This window comes from Anopheles stephensi, chromosome X (genome assembly GCF_013141755.1).
Source record: "Anopheles stephensi strain Indian chromosome X, UCI_ANSTEP_V1.0, whole genome shotgun sequence".
Classification (NCBI taxonomy): domain Eukaryota; kingdom Metazoa; phylum Arthropoda; class Insecta; order Diptera; family Culicidae; genus Anopheles; species Anopheles stephensi.
In genome coordinates, this window is record NC_050201.1 from 18,530,112 (window position 1) to 18,536,332 (window position 6,221).

The 6,221-nt window shown below is 39.8% G+C and overlaps 1 long non-coding RNA gene across 2 annotated transcripts; it reads left to right on the forward strand.

Annotated features, from left to right (window-relative positions):
• Window positions 1–4,678: 4,678 nt before the first annotated feature.
• LOC118513130 lies at window positions 4,679–5,905 on the forward strand. 2 transcript variants are annotated; one of them, XR_004906417.1, is made up of 4 exons: window positions 4,679–4,998; window positions 5,133–5,180; window positions 5,244–5,583; window positions 5,645–5,905. It is a non-coding gene; the product is annotated as an uncharacterized LOC118513130 (long non-coding RNA). The 2 variants fall into 2 exon arrangements; XR_004906416.1 differs by having other exon boundaries at window positions 4,681–5,180.
• Window positions 5,906–6,221: the final 316 nt, after the last annotated feature.

Consider the following 6,221-nt stretch of genomic DNA (forward strand, 5'->3'; position numbering starts at 1 on the left):
AATTTCAAAATGCCAACCAAGGAGCAGGTTACTTCTGCGCCGTCTCTGTAAAACTTAACGAAACGCACGTGAACAAAACAGGATTTTTTATCAGGATTGTTCTTTCAGGATAGAACAACGCAAGTGGTTAAAGTTTTTACAGCAGAAGTTGATTGTAAGTCAGCATCATACGACACGACTGGAGCATCACGCATGTAATAACCGCCGCATATGATGTTACAATAGCATCACATGAAAGAACGAAACTAGCCAGAAGTCCTTATTACGGTAATGATGGTTGTCAAATTGGTTAAGCTTGAAACTTAATGTAAGCTTTTACTTTACCGTTCGCATCAAGGTGGCCAAACGGAGTTTCGATTTTTACGAAATGTTTTTCGTCAGCCAAGAGTTACGGCGCATTTTAGAGCATTTTCGAAGTATTGTGTTGCGGACGCGACAAAATAAAATAGAACTATTACAAATGGGCATGCAAGATTTTCAGAACCAATACCTAATCAACAAAATATCTTTGCTTAGGATAAATTCTCACAGGAAACATTATTTTAGGAAAAAACCTAATCTCACATCGAGAAAAAGACGGAACTATGATAATGTCTAAGGATATGCACAGCTGCATTCGTCATGAATGTAAAAACGACGGAAATAGGTCGTAAACGAATGGGTAGAAACCAGGAAAAGACAAGGAGCAAAGAAACAACGTCTCATGTGCATGGTCATAAAACGATAGGTTCGGATCAAGTACTTGACACGATCGATACGCCAATGCAAAAAAAAACAATTCTTTGTTGGGCGTCATAGTCTGGGAAGAAGGCGTAAACATTAGATTGCGTTTCATTATTGATAAACATGCACCAAAAAAGGGACCAACGCAAGATAAAAAAGGCGCGATTGCACTATCCGTAGTGCAGCAAATGAAGGACCACCCAAACGACAGGAAAATAAACAAACGCGCTTGATCTTACGGTCCGGAAACATAAACAGATAAGCAAACGTTGCTTCAATGCTCGGGATACGCCCGACACTGTAGGTTTATATTTCTTCAAGCCAAAAGAGGTTCTATCTCTTTCGGAGCTTTCCTTTTCATTCTAACAACCGAACTTTAGGGATTGTTTTTAGTATATAAGAAAGGATTAAATGCGAACTATAATTCAGACCCGAACAGAGAAGCTTCATTAGTAGCGTTTAGAAGATCCGGGTTGATTAGAAGCCTTTCATTAGTAGGGTTTCTTTTACAGATCCGGGAAAGTTTCATCTTTGACTTCCCTACGGATGTTGGTCCCGCACTTGTTTGGTGTTTCTCCACTCCGTCGGAAGAATTAGGCGAAACTAGCCAGCCTCGGTCCACGGTTAAATACTTCTCCTGATCATCTAGGAAAAAAGGCTAACCCGCTTGACCCCTAAAACTGTACCTTCCAGTTGTCCAACACTGCGTTAGTTGATGCGCGAGTCCGACGTTAAAATCTTCTCCTGGTTATCCAGGACAAAAGGTTAACCGCCCGACTCTAACGATTCTAACAAAGTAAAAGGAATCTGCGCGGAGGTTTTCGAACATTCCTTCGCGTGGTCGGTTCAGTATCGGTTCGTTATCGAACTAACATATTGTGATTAAAGTATTAAAGGATTTTTTCTCACACAAACCAACCTTCTCCATTACCGTCGAAAATACATTTGACTGTTAAAACACTAAAAAGGGGCCAACGTAACGCTTTTGCTTGGTTTTTTTTTCAATTTTATTAATCTTCCACGAGTTAAATGCTATCGGTTGAAGGTAAAATTGCTTTTGAATATATTTTGTATACTCCTTCGAACTGAAATCATTTCCCGACAACTAGGGTTGTCGCGACTTCTTCTTCTTCCTTGGCACTACAACCTCGAGAGGTCTGGATGGGATTTGAATCCCGGTCCTGCCGTGTGAAGACCGGCGCCGTTATCGCCTTGGCCGGACCCATCAATCTTTAAAATAAACGATCGTTAAAAGAGCATACAAATAGTAGTTAAAATAGATTTCAAACGCATATAAAGATTTTGAGCAGTATCATAAACGACTCTTACTTTAATACGCTTTTGATGATCGCCTATTTAAAAACGTATCAATAGTTATCCTTAAAATCAACAAAGGGAAATAAATTTATAAATTTCAAACAGCTCTGTAAACTAAATGGGAACGAAAATCTGCGCAGTTGACGTTTTTAAAGCAGGGACCTAATGTCTGAATAGAAGCCGGTTGATAGGCATCGTTGACACTAATACACATAACCATTATAATCGCTGGTGTACGCGTCAAGTCGAGATCGTTCCTATATCGGAGCAGCACATTTTTATCACTTCTTGATGAATGCAACGGCCACTCCGATACAGGAAGGATCTCGACGTGACGCGGATGTTTTGGCTGACAAATGAAAAATATTTTTGGCTGACACAATTCCAATCCAAAGCAAGGTGTATGTATTTAGAACAAGGTTGGGTAACTGTACCAGTTTTCGGCACGTTAGTGCAGCTGATCAGAAAAAAATACAAACACAATCGTTAAACTCAATAATTTTGATTGAAGGGAGTATTATTTTGGTTGTAAAACTATCAAAAAATGTATCAGCACTCATGATTTATTGATTAAATCCAGCTTTCTTGAAATATTAACAAAAATGCAAACATTGTTTTTACTCCTATTTTGGGCAGAATGCTCCTATTTTGGGCAGGCTGTGTTCCAATTTTCGGCATCACGAATAGACGATTTGAAACACTCGAAAAGGTGTAATTAGTTACAGAAAAATATTTCAAACAATTTTCTACTCTACTTTGCTTAAATTCATGATAGAAAGTAGTTAAATAATTAATTTTATGTTGCCCATTTTGAATATCAAACCGCCAGATTTTGACGTCTCTGGAAAATCGCTTTTTGTCGATTTGACAGCCCACCATTTCAAGGTATATGGATATAGGAGGTATGGGGTTATTAGACCAAGGTGTAAGTATTTAGAAGGTGAATTTTTATCGATTTGACAGGGCGACATTTTAGTCGAGTTATGTCAGAGTTTGTTTACAAAAACATATGGTATGGGCAACAAACATGAACAAACAGCCTCGATTCTCAATCCCTTGAGCAATTTCGCTAATTTATGGGTCATCTTCGTATATCAAATGTTGTTCCACAGAAGATTGACGATATTTGGTTGCATTTTTCGTCAAAAAATCGCAAGCGATACCACCATCGGCGCCTCCTCCGACGCTGCCATGACTCTTCTCAATACCCTTCCCCTTGATCACCACGGAACTGTTATGTCAGGTCGAGAAATGTCAATTTGCTCTAAACAACTCTACCTTCTATATCTACATACCTTGTTATTAGACGAGGGATTTTTCATCAGTGATTTTCTGTCAAAATACGTTTGACAGATAAATGCCGGTCTGAAAAAATGATTTCGACATGCTCAATTCAGATTTCGATCGCGCTGGTTTTTTTCAGTCAAAGTGAGGATTGTTTACATTTTGGAAGCGTTGTTTTGCCTCGCAATTTTTATTGAATATTATTGTCCAGTTTAGTTCATGTGATTTAAAATGAATATTGAAGACGATGTTTTGCTAATGCTAGGAGCGTTATTTGCTACACAAAGCGAAATAAAGCCGCGATCGAAATAGGTAAAAACAATGTATTTGAAAAGAAGTTCCCTATCGCATTTCAACATGATGGAAGAGCTGAGGCTGGAGCCGACGGATTGGCTAAATTACGCCAGAATGGATGAGGAATCATATATGTGGCTTTTGGAGAAGGTCACACCGCTGATCGTGAAGGAAGACACGATTATGAGATCAGCTGTGTCACCACATGAGCGGCTCAGTGCTACACTGAGATTTATCATCAGCGGCAGCTCCAACCAGTGCCTCCGTTTTCAAACAGCAATTTCACTTTTCGTTCGGCCCGCAATTCTTCGTAACGAGCGGAACATTACGCGGTGAACGAAGAGAATAGAACAAGCACGAAAACCACGACAGACTGTGTTGTTCTGTACATGTTCTTTGAAACATTTGAAAAATCATACTTAGAAAGTGATGTTCGACCAGTTTGAACCGAAAAATCTCTAACTGAATGTTCGTCTGACCAAAGCGCTGTCGGTCACGAAAAAATATCCCTATCATAATGGCATCGTCAGTCGGTGCCCGGCATGGTACGATACGTGTTAATGATAAATATTTCATTCCATTTTAGAATAACGGACAATTCAAATGTAAAATAATTCGGATGATGGCAAAAAAATCTGTGCAGCATATTGTGTTATTATACGCACAGCGGGTTTTTTTTTCTGTCAAACGCCCTATTTGACAGAAAATCACCAACCAAAAAATCCCTTGTGTAATAACCCCAGTACCCAAGTTATCTATACCCCTTGTTTTCGTAAATGTTTTGGTAAATACCTTCGTTAACGAAATTTCCTCGAAAAGATTTACGAGATTCCAAATTATTTCGAGGATAATTTGTTTTGGTTTTGATTCTGTTTGTTTACATTTTGAATGAACCCTGTCATAAAATGAACCGGAACCATGTTCATCGAATGTAAATAAACAAAAGTTCACTATCCTCGAAAAATCTATGTTTCGATAAATTTTTCGAGGATAGCTATGCCAAATGTAAACAAATATTCGAGGATAAGTTTTTGTCAATGTATTGTGTATTGTCGTGTCTCGTCATGTGTTTTCGGGAGTTCCCCTATTCTTGTATTCGCTCTTTTCTCTCCTGATTTTGCTTTGCTTCTCTATATGTCCGTAGACTCTTCGCGTTGTGTGGTGGTATGTTTGAGTGTAACAACGGTACTTTCGCTGCAAGGTTGGAAGGGGCGGGCGTCGAGTGTGTTGTTTATCAGCTGTGATCTGTGCGTGTGAAACTTTTTCATTGTGCTGAAACGGATGAGTGAGAGTAAGATTAGAAACAGAATGCCGTGTGCATGTATACCTCAGCCTGAAGACTGAACCACCAGACTTGCTCAGAGCAGGAATGAAGTACACGTAATATAAATTAGAGCGTGGTACGCTTGCGCGTAGCAGATCATGGTGTGGTTAAGAAGAAAAAAAGAAGCAGTGCTACAGTCGTACTAGACGCTGGAACGGCTTGTATTGGTTGAACTTTTCTTATTTTTCAGATTCAAAAATCTGTTTGCTCTACAAAGTCGATGAGTGCATCTAATCAGGTATATATAATTATATGCTTTTATCCCAGATATCTGGCTTATAGTATTTTTTTTGCCTTTTAGTTCTGCAGCGCCATGGTGAACGTTTGGAGGTGTTGGCACGGAAGACGGAGCGGGAAAAGGTTCAAGACAACTATGCGGTGATAAGGATATCAACGGATTGTGCATTTACAGTTAGCGGGTGAGCCCACGCTGTACCTCGTAGGAGAACCTGGCCATGGGTATTGGAGAATGCATATCGTATGCCGGAGACGTGCTTGACCTTGAACACTGACTCTGCTCGATCACGGATTCCAAATTGGTCATTACGTTACCAGCGGCTTGCCAGCAATCAGCATTGGGTGTTCTTTTTCCGCCAGTTCTTCCTTCCGTCCTTCTGTGTATAAAGTGCCTTCCATTAACAGTAAGTTTTATCAATCATCATTCTACACAAATTTGTTTAAGATCAATTTTGCATCTTTTAGTCTCCCGACAGCAATGGTTGCTTCTAGCACGGATTATGATGGTGCTGTTGCTGAAGAGGAATGTTGTGTTGCCTGGTTGCACTGGACAGGATGGTTCAGTGTAGTCGATCTCCTGTTGGTGTCGATTGTTCCCTTCGAGCCGCAGGCCCATCCCGGCCGCTCAGAGCGATATTGTTAGATGCTAGAAATACAAGATGCTAGAAATATAAAATGGTTACTTAACATGTTAATACAGAAGAGGTGATTATATAGGTTATAGAATTACGGCTTTTACTTACCAATAAAAACATGAACAAGCGCAATGCATCACGTACATATTGCCCAGCTGAACCAGGCAAAGAAATGCTCCAGTGTCCCCATTTATGTCCGGAACATGGTCGTCGTGAATGTTAATGTAGTAACGGTTTTTGAAGGCATATCCTCAGCCGATCCCTATGACGATCGAAAGATCTGCATCCATTTTTATTGACAAAATCATTGCCTGCTCAAATTGTTCAAAACAAATCGCACGACTTGAAACCTAGTAAAATTTTACCGCAACATTTATTGGCGGATCATAAGAGTGCCTTACAAAAAG